Here is a 15602-nt window from a genome sequence, read left to right on the forward strand (position 1 = left end):
TTTTTTTAACTGAATGACAATTCCCGTTTTCAGAGGCTTAAGGGAAATGACTTTAATGCTCATAAAATGGCAGACGTTCTGTAGCATGAATGAATGAATGTTTTTGGTGGTGAGGCTGACTCCCTCAGAAGCAGACTCTGAGGTAAAGGTTTGAGGGGAGCCCCAGAAACACTGGCAGAGGTGTAGGGAAATGAGATAGGGAAGGGAAAGCAGCCAAGAGAAGACACGGTAATGAGCAGGTTGTTGCCACGGGCAACTGGCCTCCGTGCCAGCGGGTCCCCTGGGAGACCGTGTGGAACACACCTCAGAATTGTCCCACTTGAGGTGCGAGGCAGCAGCATTTGATCCCTACCTCCCCACTGTCATTGCTTGAGGCTGCTCCTGGGGGGCATGACCTGCATATTCTTTGCGTGGCCAAGCTTGCTCCTGAGACCAGGGGTTCTCATGGACAGAGGGTCACAGGTGCTTGCCTGAGAAGCCTTTGGATGTCAGCAGAAGTGAGGGCCCAGGGGACAGAGGTGAGGCAGCAGCTAACTCAATTGATTCAATTTCGGTCCCTTGATCCTGGATGCCCTTCAAGGCCAATATGATTCTCTGTATTGTCCGGTCCTCCTGTCCTCCCCTCTGAAGTCCCCATCTTTCCCAAAGAAAGATGGGTCCAGGGCACCTGGGTGGCTCAGTGGTTGAGCATCTGCCTTCGGCCCAGGGCGTGATCCTGGGGTCCTGGGATCGAGTCCCACATCGGGCTCCCTGCATGGAGCCTGCTTCTCCCTCTGCCTGTGCCTCTGCGTCTCTCTCTCTGTGTCTCTCATGAATAAATAAAATCTTTTAAAAAAGAAAGAAAAAAGGTGGGTCCTTCATGAGGAATCCTGCCACAACTGGTGCCTTTTCCAGCTCTTTCTCCTCAGTGCTTCTAGAGTAGGACATCCTTCCCGAGGCTCTGAACAGTTGGGGCTGGCTGGAAAATTGGTGTGCTGGTCTGGGAGGAGCTAGTTTGCACAAGGACATTGAAAATGTGTTTTGGCTAAAGGGGCAAGGAGGAGGTTCCTTGTGTGGGTGTCTGGAGGTTGGGCATGAGGCCACTGGCTTTTGGCTTGCCTACCCTACCTTTCCCCAAAGGCTCAGAGTCCTTTGGAAGAAGGGGCTGCCTTGGGAACTGAGGTCACTGTTCTGGGTGAGATGAGGGGATATGCTGTCCGCTCAGTATAGGACGGGACCCCTGACATTCACCCTGGATTTGCAGTTAGGCTTGGGTTCTGATCCTGCCTGTGTCACTCTCTGGCTGTGACCTTGAACACATTACTGTCTTCTCCAAGCGTCATCCTTCTGCATCTATGAAGGGGTCCAGTTGGGCCTACCTACCTCACAGGAGAAGGCTTGGAAAGGAGAAGCAGATTCTGGGGAGCACATAGCCAGTAAGTGGTCCACCTGGGATGGGAATGCCTGTCTGGGTGACTCTGGGATTTGGGGTTCACCAGGAACACAATAAAAAGAAAGTCCTCCTTTATTCTGAATAGGAGGAAGAAAAAACTAAGCCGAGAAACTCATCTAGCGTGCACGTCAGAGCGGTATGTGAAGAGGGCAGGAGAACTCTCTAGTGGGACAGGCAGTGTGATTTGCTAGACCCTGTGCAAAATGGAAATACAGGGCCCCTTGTTTAAGAGTGACTGGGAATTTCAAGGCAGGAACAGCGCTTATTAAACTGACCTTGGGGCCCTTCTAAGTGCTGACCCCGTAAGACTGCTTGGGTGGCATGGCCTTGCAACTGGCCCCATTTCCCTGCTTCCAGCAGCTAGTGGGTACAGATAGGGCTCCCTCTGGTAGGATGGGTGAGGGGCAAGCTCCAGCATCAGGTGAGCTGGGTTCCAATCCAGGATTCCAGGCTTCCTAGCAAATGACCTCACACAACTTCTTAAAACCCTCTGAACCTCAGTTTGTTCCTCTGCAGAATGGGACCGGCTTCTTTCCTAGGAGCATCGTCAGGCAGAGACAAAACCATGCAGATAGAATGCTGAGCACAGTGCCTGGCGCAGAGACCCAGCAATACCAAGAGCTGGGGTAGTCCCTTCCCCCTTCTCCCTACCCCCACCCCCGCCCCAGGCACAGACCCAGGGGGCATGCCAGGTCCCAGTGGTCATTACTTGTGTCCTGCTCAGCCTGGGCTGGAATCGTGGAGGCTGCAGTCGCCTGCTCTGGCAGCCCTACCTCCCCTCCCCATCCCCCAGGCTTTTAATGAGTTTAGTATTTTCATCAAATCATTCTTCCTACAACACAGGGCTGGGGGAGGCTAAAAATAGCTCCCTGAGTCACATGATGGTTCCAAATGCGGAGGCTCCCAGCAAAGGTACAAGTGCGACTCCTTGTTTCCTAGGAAATGAGAGTCATTGTGATGCCTGACGCCGGGCCGCTGCCAAAGCCGGGGCTGCTTGCAAAGGCACATTGTTTCCTGTGACATCCCTGCGTGCCTGCGACAGGCAGAAGGCAGGGGCACGGGGTGAGGGGTAGTAGAGCCCCAGAACTGGCTGAGCCCTGGCCTGGTGCCCTCAGACCGGAGCCAGAAGCTTCCCGTGCCTTCAGGAGTAGGAGCCCCCAAGGCAAGTGCTTCATCACACCTGGACCCCCCTTCCATGGGGAGCTGGCAGGGAATTGCTTTGCCAGCAGGAGAGCTGGGTTTTCTCTGCTACCTACATTCCCTGCCCCTCACTCCCCTGGTCAACAACTCGCAACTAAAGGTGTCTTATTGTTTGGTGGGGGCGGGGGACACCTAGCTGGTTCTGTCCCAAGAGCACGTTTTAAGTTCAAGCCCCATGTTGGGTGTCAAGATTATTAAATAAATAAATCAACTTTTTAAAAGGGTATTTTATTGTTTGGTAAGGAAAGCAAATCTGTTGACAAACACTCCCCCGGGGAGCCTTGCCAGGCTCCTCCCTACCCTCTCCTCCCACTATCAATCCAGATAACCCCTCACCCCCTATCTCAGGCTCAAGTGCATCACGGGCACCTGGAGGGCTTGTGAACATATGGGATGCTGGGCCTCCACCCGGAGTTTCTCATCCAGTAGGTCTGGAGTCTGGCCCAACGATGTGCATTTCTCCTTCCCACATGATGCTGATGCTGTGCTCCACAGACTTTGAGAACCTTGTCCTAAATGCTGCGGTCCATGTTTTTCCCAGTCCCTCCTCCTCTTCCTATTCCTCTCTCACCACTTCGTAGCAACCCGAAAGCACATTTAGTCCCCAGTGCCCTGGCCCTGCACTCAACAAGACTTTCTGGCCTCTGGGCCTCGGCTTTGGGCCTCGCTGCCTGGAGCACCCTCCGTCCCCCTTCTCAATGGCTAACTGCTACAAAGTGCTTTAAGTATAAGTACTGAGAGCGACCGCTTCTTGAACAGGAACCATACATGCTTCCCTCTTCAAGATTCTACGGAGATAAACACTATTATCTTCATTTCACCCACCATTATTACCTCCATTCTACGGTGAGAAAAGTGACATTCAGATGGCCAGTCACAACCCTAAGTCACAGAGCTAGAAGACAGAGCTGGCATTCCTGGTGGCCTGAGTTTCAAGCCCACAGGTGAGTCACAGCTCCCATGACTCCCTCAGGAAGGCTTTTCTAGATCTTTCAGACTAGATAGATCTTGTACACCGCCTTGGAGACTTTGTACATGGGTGTCTTTGTCAATGTGCTGACAGCCTTGCAGAACAACTCCAGCTGTTGATGGGCCTGTCTTCTTGCTTAGACTATTTGTTGCTTAAAGACATGGGCTTTGTCCTAATCATCCCTAGTCATTGGAACAGGCTCTGGCATTAGTAAATGCTCAATAAACGCTCACCTCTTTGCTGAGTTACTGAATAACGGTTGCTAAAATGTTCGTTGAGTAGGTGAATAGGTGGTTGGTGCCTCAACACTATTAAGTGAGTATGTAAATAGTGGGTGCTCATTGCTGAGTAAATAAATGAGATATTAAGTTCTCTACATATGTTGCTTGAATGAATGCATACATGAATAAATAGTAGTTGCTACTAAATGTTTGCTGGAGAAATGAATGAGTATAAGCGTCTGTTGCCTGGCTGGATGAGTAGATGGGTTGCCTGGTAGATGGATGGGATGGGTTGGGTTGGAGGTGGTTGGATGGTAGATTGGATCAATAGGTAGCTTGATATATAGATGGATGGATGGGTGAATAAATGAAAGGATGGGTGGGTAGATGGATAGGTTGGTGTAAGGATGGATGAATAGATGAAAAAAATGGGTGGGTGGGTTGGTGAGAAGATGGATATTTATCCAAGCAAGTTGGTGGTTGGGTTGGATGGGAGGCAAGGGCCAGATTTTGGTATTTTTGGCATGGGGGCACTCTTTGTGTAATGCCACTTTTGCCAGATAGATGACAAAGAGTGAGTTATTCATGGAACACCAGGGCAGGTGAAGTTGCAGCCAGCAGGGCAGCCTGAGGGTCCTCTGGGCCATAACTTGGAAAGCCAAATGGATGAGGCATCATGAATGTTGCAAGGGGGCTGTGGAACTGTTTTAAATGTCAGGATGTCGCCCAGCTGTGAGATGGGGGCTTGACGTTTGTCATGTTCCCGAAGCACTCGTTTTAATGACTAATTATTTTCCCTCTTCTGACATGGCTCCTTGGGAGGGGAGCAGGGAGCTTGGCTGGAAGCCTCAGACTTGTGCTCCGAAACTGAATTCACTAATAAGCCAGAATGAATTAACCCCTACCTGCCAGGTGGGAAGCAGAAACTCGAAGGCCCCAGGCCCAGGCCCAGCCAGATGCTGCTCAGCTGGAAGTCCCTTCTGGGCTGGCTGGCAGCTTCGAAGAATCCAGAGCATCTAAGCCAAAACCCTGGTGGATGTCCAAAGATCTGGAAGAAATGCAGGTTGTTGGCTTCAAAGTTATTTGAATTTGATCTAAATGAAATGATCAATGATTTGTTTTAAAAAAAACAACAACAGTACTTACTGGGGTGCTTGGCTGGCGCAGCCAGTGGGGTGTGTGACTTGTGATTTCAGCTCAGTCGTGATCTCAGGGTTGTGAGATGCAACCCGTTGTTGGGCTCAGCACTCAGCATGGAATCTGCTTGGGATTCTCTCTCCCTCTGCCCCTCCTGCTTGTGTGCTTCTCTCTCCCTAAAAATATATAAATAAATCTTTTTTAAAAAGCAGTACTTCCTATGTATGGGACATTGTAAAAATGCTTTACCTAATTATTTCATCCTTTGAGGCAAAGGTTTTTCTCATAACCTTCCCCATTTTACAGACGGGGAAACTGAGGGACAGTTTTCACAATGGTTTTAAAATGTGCCTGCAAGTTCTTTGCTCCCTTCAGGAGGCAGAGTCTAATTCCCTTCCCCTTAAATATAGGCTGGATTAGGACCTCGATTCTGAGGAGTGGAGTAGAATAGGGATGACCGTGTGACTTCTGAGACCAGATCACGATGCCGGAGCAGCTTCCTCCTGGCTCTGTCTCTTTTGAGATGTGCATCTTTGGAGCCTTAGACCTTCATTAAAGAAGTTGGGGAGCCTTAAAGCTCGTGTATTCTAGAGAGTGGCCGAACCGGAAGGTGAGCCAGGCAGGCTGGCTGAAGAGCCACAGCTCCAGCGGTGAGGAGCTCCTGCCCTGCTCCTGTCTTTCCTGTATAATCCACCCATGCACGAACTGGCAGGGCACTCATCCCAACCGTGTAGGTCTGCAGGAGGATTCAATTAGACACTTCTGGTAAAGCACAGGGTTCAGCGGTTAGAACGTAATAAATTCACTAATGGCAACCCTGTCCTTGTAGATACTTAGCTGTAACCTTGCCATTACCTTCAAATTGCTCTTGCGCGCACATCCCCACTCTAACATGTCTGCAGATGGATTTGGTGCTGCTACTCTGGGTCCAGAAAGCCACTGCTTCTCTCTCCCTGACTCCACTCTACTTACCCGTGCCAGCCCACCACCTCCTGCCTGCCCCGCTGGAGCAGCCTTGCCACTGGTCTCCCTGCATCAGTCCTGGCCGCTTTGGCTTCTGCTCAGCGCCTTCGCCAGAGAGATCCTGATGAAACTTGGCACCTCACTTCTCTCGTCTGCCTAGGACCTTCTGAGAACAGCCCATCTCTCCCAGCATGGCAAACAAAGTGCTTTCGATGGCCTACAAGGTTCTATACAATTTCCCCATCAAACACCTCCTTGATTCGGTAAATCAAGTAAATTCACCATTTACTTAGTCCAGCCACGCGAGCTACCTGCGGTTCCTAGACCAAGCCGCGCTGGCGCATCCTGCCTCGAGGCTTTGCATTTGCTGTTCCCTCTGCCGGAATTGCTTTGCCTGCTGGTATCCACACGGTTCACTTCTTCACCTCTTTCAGGTCTTGGCTGAAATGTCGCTCTCTTACTGAGGCCTCTCCTTACCACCTATGTAAAATGACAAGTCCCCTTCGCTACCCGCCTTCCCCTTCTAGTTTTTCTCCATGGCACCTACCACCATCTTACACACGCATATCTTTTCTTACTCTTTTTTTTTTTTTTTTTTTTAACTATTACTCCCTCCACTAGGACATAGCACATAAGGACAGAGATTTTTGTCTGTTTTGGTCACTGCCCCTGGGGAGAGCCGCCTCGGGCTCATGGTTGGTGCTTAGTGCATCCTTGTCAAATGAATGAATGAATGGCTGTTGGCTGCCATCAGGGAGGCCAGGGAGGAAGTTACTGAGCTACTCGAGGTCAGGTCAGACTGTGCAGCAGAGGCTGAGATGGCTGGGCTATGCAGTCTGCGGGTGGCCCCTGGTGTTCTGGCCTGTGCAGGGAGCTCCCGACCCTGGAGATGCGGTGGGAGATATGCCTGTGGAGGAAGGGGAGATGGCATATTGGTACTCGATAAAGTGGGTGGCCAAGTGATGTCTAGATTAGTGGTGGATGTGAGGACAGGAGAGGAGGTGGGAAGTCCAGCATGAGAAAATCCTGGGAACTCCCAGGGAGCAAGTGAGAGTAGGTCCTTTGGGGGAGTGAACGGGGGGTGGGGGAACAGAGTCCTTTATTCTAATGCCCATGGGGGTCAGGCGGGAGCACCAGGGAGGCAAATAGAAGTGCCCACAACCCTGCTGGGTTCCATTGGCTTATTGCCATGTGGAAAGACAGGCCTGGGCTTGTAAGAGCTTCTAGTTTGTTGAAGGGAGCCAGAAATCTGGGTTTTTTATGTGAAATTTCTTGATTTTTGAGGCTGTTTATTTCAACTATGCTAAAGGGTTGTATGGACCCAATAATCCCCATCTGTGAGCCTGACTCAGCCCATGGCAATCTGTTGACAACCTCTGGGGTATGATAGTGAGGGGAAGGTCTAGGGGCAGAACCTGGGGAGAATGGGTCCCAGGGGGTGCTCTCTGGCCAAAGGCACAGAAGGTAGGAGTTCTAAGCAGGCAGTGTGTTGGGAGCACTGAACATCATTGAGAGGACCACGGCGTGAGACTGGAAACTTGATCTTCAGGGGATTGCATGGGGGTTTTAACAGAGTAGGTTTGTGTAATGATACAGGCAGAAGTCAGTTTTCTCTGGGTGTGGAGCTGTCCTTTCTGTTCCAAAAGGTGTCCATTTTCCTTATGTGCAACGATGAAGGGGAGACAGATGGAAATTTCTTTGTTTCAGGCCAGGGCTGCAGGGACAAATGAGCCAGTGGGAGGGAGTCCAGGTCCCCCAGACCCTGGGAGGGAGACTGCACTGCTGACCTCCGGCTGAGGCCTCCTGGGGGGTTACCTATGGGGACATTGTGACATTCCTGTTGATATCCAGAACAAAATAGTGAGGTTGACTGCTCCCACCCCCACCTCTTGTACCGAATGCTCACCCGCACACCTCAGTCCCTGAACCTGCATGTGGCTGTCAAAGCCTGCAACAGCACCACCCAGCAAAACTTCCCATGTCATTGCCAGCACTCTCCACCTGGGCCGCTCAAGATGGAAACCACCAGCCACCTGTGGCTACTGCACAGGTGATGTGTGTTTAGTGTGCCTCAGCAGCTGGATCTTTGATTTAAAGTAATTTCAGTTTAAGTAGCCTTATGGGGCCATTGGCTGCCATAGTGGACGTGCAAGTCTAGAGATTTGGAAGAAACCATCGTGATTATAGAGACAATACTCCTCCCTGCCTCCTTGCTTATTCTTCTCCAAAAGCAGGGAATGCCAACGGGGAACTGAGTTTCCTGGTGGGCATGGGTGTGATTGCCTCCTCTCAAGGCCTGGATGGCCAGTGGAGGCCTGGCCTACGTCCTCAGAGCCTGTGTGGCAGTCTTGGCTCTTCTCCAGGCCTCATGGGCATCTCTGACACTCGGGTCTTATCAGGCCAAGCAGACAGCAGAACATGAGGCCAGGGCTCAGTGGGCTGGAGCAACCCACGTGGGTTCTGGGCCTGCCTCTCATGCTTCAGCTCAGTTACCGCCCAAGGCCTCCGCCTGCCTGGGCATTCAGCCCAGCTCATAATAAAAGGGCCACTTTTAGTTTCCTTCCCTGATCGCTCATGGGAGTTTGTCTCCCAAAGGGACTTTGTGGGGCAGGAGGGTGTATGGCAGAGGGGAAGGAGGGTGACTCTGGTTTGGCAGGATCCAAACATTCCCGAGTTTCTACAACATTTGCATCTAATAAGGTCTCAAGCCCCTCACAATGGTTATTTTAAAATTTGTCTTCTGGTATTCTAGTTTTAAAAAAAGAACTTTGCACATAGTATATAAACGTATCCCCTTTGTAAAAGATTAAAATAATTCAGAAGTTCTTCCCTATACATAGAATTAACTATGGCCTTCCTCCCAGTCTTCTTTCCATTTACACACACACACACACACACATGCACACCAGTGGGATGTTCTTTCCCTCAGAGGAATCCTACTGTACACAATCACTTGTTCTATGACTTGGGGTATCTTCCCATATCTGTTCATGGAGGTAAGCCCCATTCCTTGTTGACTGCCACATAGTATCCATCTGCTTATGTGTAGTGTGGTTTAGGTAATCCCTCCCTATTGATGAATATTTTGGTTTTTAGAGGCTTCATTTTTTTTTAAAGATTTTATTTATTTATGAGAGACACACAGAGAGAGGCAGAGACACAGGCAGAGGGAGAAGCAGGCTCCATGCAGGGACCCTGATGCAGGACTCAAGCCCAGGACCCCAGGATCACACCCTGAGCCCAAGGCAGATGCTCAACCACTAAGCCACTCAGGTGCTCCTCCTTGAGGTCTCAATAGCATCACTATGTTGCAGTGGACATTCTCGCCCGTAAGCATTAGCACACACACACACACACACACACACGTGACAGGGAGTGGGGTAGACTGGATTATGGTTCAGCAAGCATTCCCTCCTCCCCTACTCCTAACTTCATGGTGGGGAGTATGTCTCCGTCCCGTGGTCAGGCTTGGCCACAGGGCTTGCTCTGCCCAATGAGATGGGGGTGGGAGCAATGATGGCCAGGTCTGAGCTTAGGCCTTAAGAGGCCTTGAATGTTTTCTGTTTGTCCCTCTTGTGCTTCTGCCGGGAGAACCTCATTCCCTGGGGAGCTGCTGGCAGGGGGAGGAGGATGGGAGACACAGCTTGGAGCCCGGCCCAGCCCTGCCCTGCCCTGCCCAGCCTGGCTCAGCCCAACCCACCCCTCCCTGGCTGCACTGCAGACAAGTAAGCCAGAAAATAAATGTTTGTTGTTTTGCGCAGCTGAAATTTCAAGGTTGTTACACAGGAAAAGTTGCCTGACATGGGGGCGAAAACTGGGAGAGCTTTTAGCATCTATCAAAATGTTTAATGAAACGCCCTTTGACCCAGTGTTCTACTTCCAGGTGTCTAGCCTACCGAAACACTCCATATCGAGACACAAGAACAATGATATTTAGAGCAACTCCCGCTTTGTAAGGGAGGGTGTCCTCCCTGTCCCGTTTGATGGATGGGGCTGTCCAGGCATTGAGCTGTGAAATCACTTAGTGGCTCTTCCAGGGTGCCTGGGAGGGAGGGGGGGTGGGGGAGAACCGGGAAGCCTCTGTGCTGGGCCTCCCCTCCACGCAGAGAGGCAGCCCCCGGGGTCAGCAGCCCGCACAGCTGCACGTGTGTGGGCACCACCTGGCCCGGCTGCAGCCACAGGTCACAGGCTTGAGAGCCTGACAGTTTTATCATCTTGGGAGCCTTTCCCGAGCTGGACCTGCAAAACCCCCCTCACCCTTCCCCCGCCCCCAGCAGTTCCAATTCCTAGAGGGCTATGGGGGGTGCAAGATTGGCTGGCAATACTCCTAAGATAGAATGCCTGGGGAAACAAGAATTTGTCCTGGGGTTGATGTTGACCGTTTACCATTCACCCCCAGACAGTCAATCCCTTTTCCCAAAGAGCTGCATTTCTCAGATGCTTTTGTCCCTGGTCCTCCAGGGGCCCCTTTGACAGGATCTCGGGAGAGCTCCCTGGGTACCAGGATGCTCAGGGCCGCGGCAAGGGGCTTGCCTCCTGGGCGCCTGCCTCCTTCCTCGGCCACTGGCAAAAGGCCGAGGGGAGGAAAAGTCACTCCGACACAAGGACCTGCGGACACCTCTGCAGAGAAATTCGTCTTTTGTTGGGGGAAGCCCAGATGGAATCTCGGAGCTGGGAAATAGACCTGTTTGCCTGCTGTCCCCACTCGCCTCTCAGGTCATCTGTCACTGTTAACTCAGTGCTGATAATTCTGTCGAGTTGGAGCACTCGCCCGGCTTGGCAGCGAATTGAGTTGAGAAGGAGTTTTTCCCCAGCAGAAATGTGCTGTGTCCATGGTTATCTGTGCGAGATGCTGTTGTGGGAACGTGGAGGCTGTATCTAGGGGGTTGGGCCCATCAGGGGCTTTGTGCCCAGCTGAGATTATAGGCCTCAGCCTGCAGGGCCCGCCAACCCACGGGGGAGAGATGAACCAAGAAAATTGTGCTCATCAACCATCCCTGGGTGTCCGTTAGCCCATCCAGAGGGAGCTGCTCCATATCTCCATAGAAGGCAATGGGGGGGGGGGTGCTCAGTCCTCTTTAGATGGCTGCATACTATTCCCCTGTGTACCTGTGGTATGGCAGCAGGGATGCTGGAGTAGATGACTGTTGGTCGAATCACCGTGAGCACAGGGCTGACTGTCCACAAGCTGGTTTGTGGTTTAGGAGGTGCCGGGTACGAGGTCCTGCTCGACTGGTACACCAGCATTCACCTCAAGGTCAGGCATGGGGAGGGGGAGTAGCTCCTTTCATCCTAGGAGGTAGGTCCCATTATCACTAATTTACAACTTTTGCTCATTTGTAAATTGGTGATAATGGGACCTACCTCCTCAAATTGAGGCATAGAGAAGTTAGGAGTCTTGACAAAGATCACACAGCTACTAAGTGGCAGAGCTGGGATGCAAACCCAGGCCTGACTGACCCCAAAGGCCACCATTCCTGTAACTACCTCTGCCGACCCCCAACCACCTGTCAGATGTACTTGGGAAGTTTGCTGAAGTCCTGCTGCTGATGGGGAAGCTGAGAGAACACAACTGTTCTTTAGTCCCTAAATCGCTTGGGGTCCCAGGTATGACAATAACCCTTGCTGTCCACACTTGACCACTTTACGTGGCCAGGGTGGGTTTCTGGTTTTGGGCAGCAGTCAATCCAAAGCCCCTGACTTTTAGTTTGCATCCTTTTTCCTTAAAATAAGCAGATAATTGAAGCTGAAGCAAGACGCTCAGCTTGACCTGCATAATCCAGTTGCCTCCTAACTGGACTTGCTCTGCCCAAGGGAAGCCTTTGCCCTTCTGTCACCTGCTTGGAGGTGGTCCCTGTCAAAGCCAGAACCCTGGACACCAGCAGCAGCTCTTACTCCACTATAGTCAGAGACCGCAGGCCTGGTGGGAAGCTACCCTTCTTGGTCATGGGACACTCGTGGGGGTGCAAATGTTGCCAGCTGAGTTTTCATTGGCCCCAACCTCCTGTAAGCAACCTGGAGCACAGGAGGGCCAGGCTGGGGTGGTCCTTCTGCCTGGCAGCTCCTGGCAGACGTGCTGCATGGGGCTCCAGCACACTTGCTCTTCTGCATTCAGCACGCCCAGGCTGGGCCAACACTAATATTTACTTTTGCAGGCAAGGCTGTGGCTCTGGGCTGTTTCCCGTCCCCGTGGTTCCCCTGGGCCCAGGGGATGGATTTGCAGGGTGGGGTGTTGGGACACAGCTTGTGTGGGCTGAGCGGGAGCCATGGGAGATGTCAGGCAGGGAATTAGATCCAAGGCCCCAGATCGCAAAAATAACTGTAATGGTAACAATAACAATTATTTATAAAGTACTTGCCATATGCCAGATGCTGGGATAAGTCTCTCCTATGTATTTTGGTTTCCATCTCACCCCACTGCTCTAAGGCAGGTGTATTAGAGTTTTACGGGCTAGAAACCAGAAGCAGTGGACAGTAAGGAGCTGGTCCTGGTTCACACAGGTACTAAATGAAGGACCTCGGTGGCCAGCTGAGCCAATGAGCCTTGGGAATTCTAAAATCAAAGGCCTCCACGGGGTGGGCAGTTTAATGCAATGAGCGAAGCCTGGGAAGCTTAGGGCAACAGTGAGAGGTGGGGCCTAGAACACACTGGAGAGGAGAGCCCAGTGACACGGTCAGTTGTAGCCACTTGTTGCCACCAGGACAGGTGGCCCCAGTGGCCCTCGGCTTGTCTGATTTTCAAGAGGAAATCTTAGCATGTTTGTTTCTGTAATCAGGGAAAATACATATTTAAATATCTACAGGTTTTTGTTTGAAGTTTTCCAGTTTCTAAATGTTGGCAACACATTTCTTAAAAAAAAAAAAAAAAAGAGGAGAGAGAGAGACCATACGAGGAGCCAAGTCAAACATGGCTTGGGGTGATAACTCTGCTCTCACTGCAAAGCCCTGCTTGTTCACCCCTGCACTCTGCTTCCTCCACACATGAGGTAAGAGGGAGACGGGCTCAGAGGCCCCCAGTCTGGACCATCACCTCTGAGCCACTCTGGGGGTGCATGCCTGGGGACATGGCCACCCTTGGGTCCAGACCCTCGGAGGGCCGAGCTCTGGCTCACCTCCATCTGTCTGGGAGCCATGAAGAGGAGGGTCTCCTGGCCAAGGGGACATGCCTGCCCAGAGCTCACAGCCCTGCTCCTTGAGGGGCCTCTGGGGACCCCAGAATGCCCTGCCCCCAGGGCCTTAAGCCCACTTGGAGGACCAGTGTATCCATTCCCCACTGCTGTAAAAGAAACCATGTCAACGTCATGGTGGGAAGCAACGATCCTGTGGGTACTACAGTCGCCCATGGCTCGCAGGCTGGGTCAGTGCAGCGGCTCTCTCGGGTCTCCTGACACCCGGGTCAGAGGGCAGCCTGCTGGAGCCCCGGGCGCGTCACCCGCACGTCTGCAGGCCTCTGACCGTCGGCTGAGGCCTCAGCTGGGGCTGCCGCACAGGACACCTGCACACAGCCTCACCTTACCGTGAGGTGACGGGTTCTGGGGGTGGGCTCCCCATGACGGAAACTGAACGGAGGCTGAATGGCCTACGTGACCCAGCCTTAGAGTCACATCTGCCATTATTTGCTGGTGGCAGCGGAAACAACAGGCCGCCCAGGTGGAGGGGAGGGACGTGAACTCTCCCCCATGGTGGCAGTGGGGCCAGATTACGCGGTAAGAGGGGCCTATGGAGGGAGAGATGTTTCCATGGCCACTCTGGGGAATTTTTTCCGTGCTAGCCAGCTCGTTTCCCTTCCCTGCGGTCCCCCTGAGGACAGAGCTGCGGGGCAGGAGGCAGAGGGGGCGCTGCAGGATGGCAGTGACGGCCCGGGGGACAGCCGGCTGCGCACACGCCGGCACACCAGGCCCTCTGACCCGGGCAGCGTCGAGGGCAGGCTGCGTGAGGGTAGGGCAGGCCCTCGGCGTTTGCTTTGAGGAGTTCCCCACCGAGAGCCACATATGGACCAAGCAGAGGTCAGCTCCTAGGGGGCCGGCGTGACGGCCACCACTGAGCAGGAAGGGCCACAGGGAGGAGAAGAGAGACGGAGATAAATGACTCGCTGTGTGTCCCTCAGCCTCCTGGAGAACACATCTTGACTGAGGTGTGGAAAGGAGGGTTTAGCACTTGCCCGGTGCTGTGAAGGATACCACAGGAACTTTCCTTGGGGGACGGGACAGATACACACAAGCCAGCCATCAAATGATGAAAGTTGCAGGGGAAATTTGGGTCAAATGGAAAGGCTTTGGGTAGCCTGGGTGGCTCAGCGGTTTAGCACCGCCTTTGGCCCAGGGTGTGATCCTGGAGACCCGGGATCCAGTCCCACGCTGGACTCCCTGCATGGAGCCTGCTTCTCCCTCTGCCTGTGTCTCTGCCTCTCTCTCTGTGTGTCTCTCATGAATAAATAAATATTTTTGTTTAAAAATGGGAAGGCTTTATAGAAGGGAGAAGTTAGAACACAGTCTCCATCCCGCCTGCAAGTCCAAACTGCCTGGGTGAGCTTGCAGAAATACCAATGCCTGGTGCCCACTCAGCTCCGTGCTGATGCAGGGCATCCCTTGGTGGCCAGTGTGCGGGGCTTTACAAAGTCTCCCCAGTGATTCTACTATGCAGCCAAGTTTGAGGTCCACTGAGCCAAAGGCAAAGTAACTCCCAGGTCTTACTGCAAGAATGGCCTCAATGCACAGGGAGGCCAAGGAAGCAGGCCAGGTAGACAAAACAGCTGGAGCACAAGAGGGGGGTGCATTGCAGCAGCAGGGAGCAGTGTAACATAAGGTCAGACACTCTAAGATGTGAGTATTGGTAATAGAAAGAGTAAATGTTGTCAGGCACGTACATCTCTTAGGATAGAGCCATGCTGGGAAGTAGAGCTTTCCAAAGGCAGCAGTATCAAAGCGGTTCTTTGTCCGCCTCCCCCTGCAGACTGTAGGCTCCCTGAGGGCAGAGGCCAGGTCTGGCTTCCCCTGGAACCCCATGTGCAGCATGATGCTCCACATGATATGGTCCTGGGAGTGTTGGGGTGAACATGAATAATTCTGGGCCTACTCTAGAGCCAACCAAACTCAGGTGTGGTAGAGATTGTTTGATGGTCACCTCCATAGGAGCCTCTTCTCTCTCCTTTCAGCAGAAACCCAGCGTTAATGGGAGCAGAATTTCCAGACTCTTGCAGCCCTGGGAAGCCATGGGATGCAGTCTCACCAGCCACGCTGTCTCAGGCTGGGTTCCCCGAAGCACAGTCTTTGAGATAAAGGGCTAAGAGCCAGTTTATGTGGAAGGTGATTCCAGGAAGGGTGTGTATGGAAGTGCAGGAAATGAGACAAGGGAGAAGCCAAACTGTGGAGTGGGTAAGGGAGAGGTTATTGCTAGTGACAATGGGGTTCCATCCCACTGGTGGACCTCTAGGAAGAACAGCCCCAGCTGTTTCCACCAAGGGAAAGAATGCTTGGGTATCTGTCCATTGTTGATCGAGGCCACCCCTGGGCACCATTAACTCTGACACTTCTAGCCTGCTCTGTGTGTTGATCTGAGCAAGCTTCTGGGGCCAAAGGAAGGTGTCTATAGAAGGAGATTCTGTGGTGACTGGGTGATGGCTGTCAAGGGGATATGGGAGGGGCAGGGACAGAAAGCATCAGTTGTGGCAAAGGACTTC

The 15602-nt window shown here is 52.5% G+C and overlaps 1 long non-coding RNA gene across 8 annotated transcripts in view; it reads left to right on the forward strand.

Moving 5' to 3' along the window:
• Nucleotides 1–15602, forward strand: part of LOC112666070 (uncharacterized) — a 26153-nt gene continuing 10551 nt past the window's right edge. Inside the window, exons 1-4 of one of the 8 annotated variants that reach the window (XR_004807544.2) lie at nucleotides 1–518; nucleotides 1317–1415; nucleotides 1518–1568; nucleotides 3392–3576. This is a non-coding gene — a long non-coding RNA (uncharacterized LOC112666070). Of the gene's footprint in view, nucleotides 519–1243; nucleotides 1416–1517; nucleotides 1569–3391; nucleotides 3577–15602 lie in introns of all 8 variants that reach the window. The other 7 variants (XR_004807545.2, XR_004807547.2, XR_004807548.2 and 4 more) reach the window with 7 other exon arrangements.

This window comes from Canis lupus, chromosome 20 (assembly GCF_003254725.2).
Source record: "Canis lupus dingo isolate Sandy chromosome 20, ASM325472v2, whole genome shotgun sequence".
NCBI lineage: Eukaryota > Metazoa > Chordata > Mammalia > Carnivora > Canidae > Canis > Canis lupus.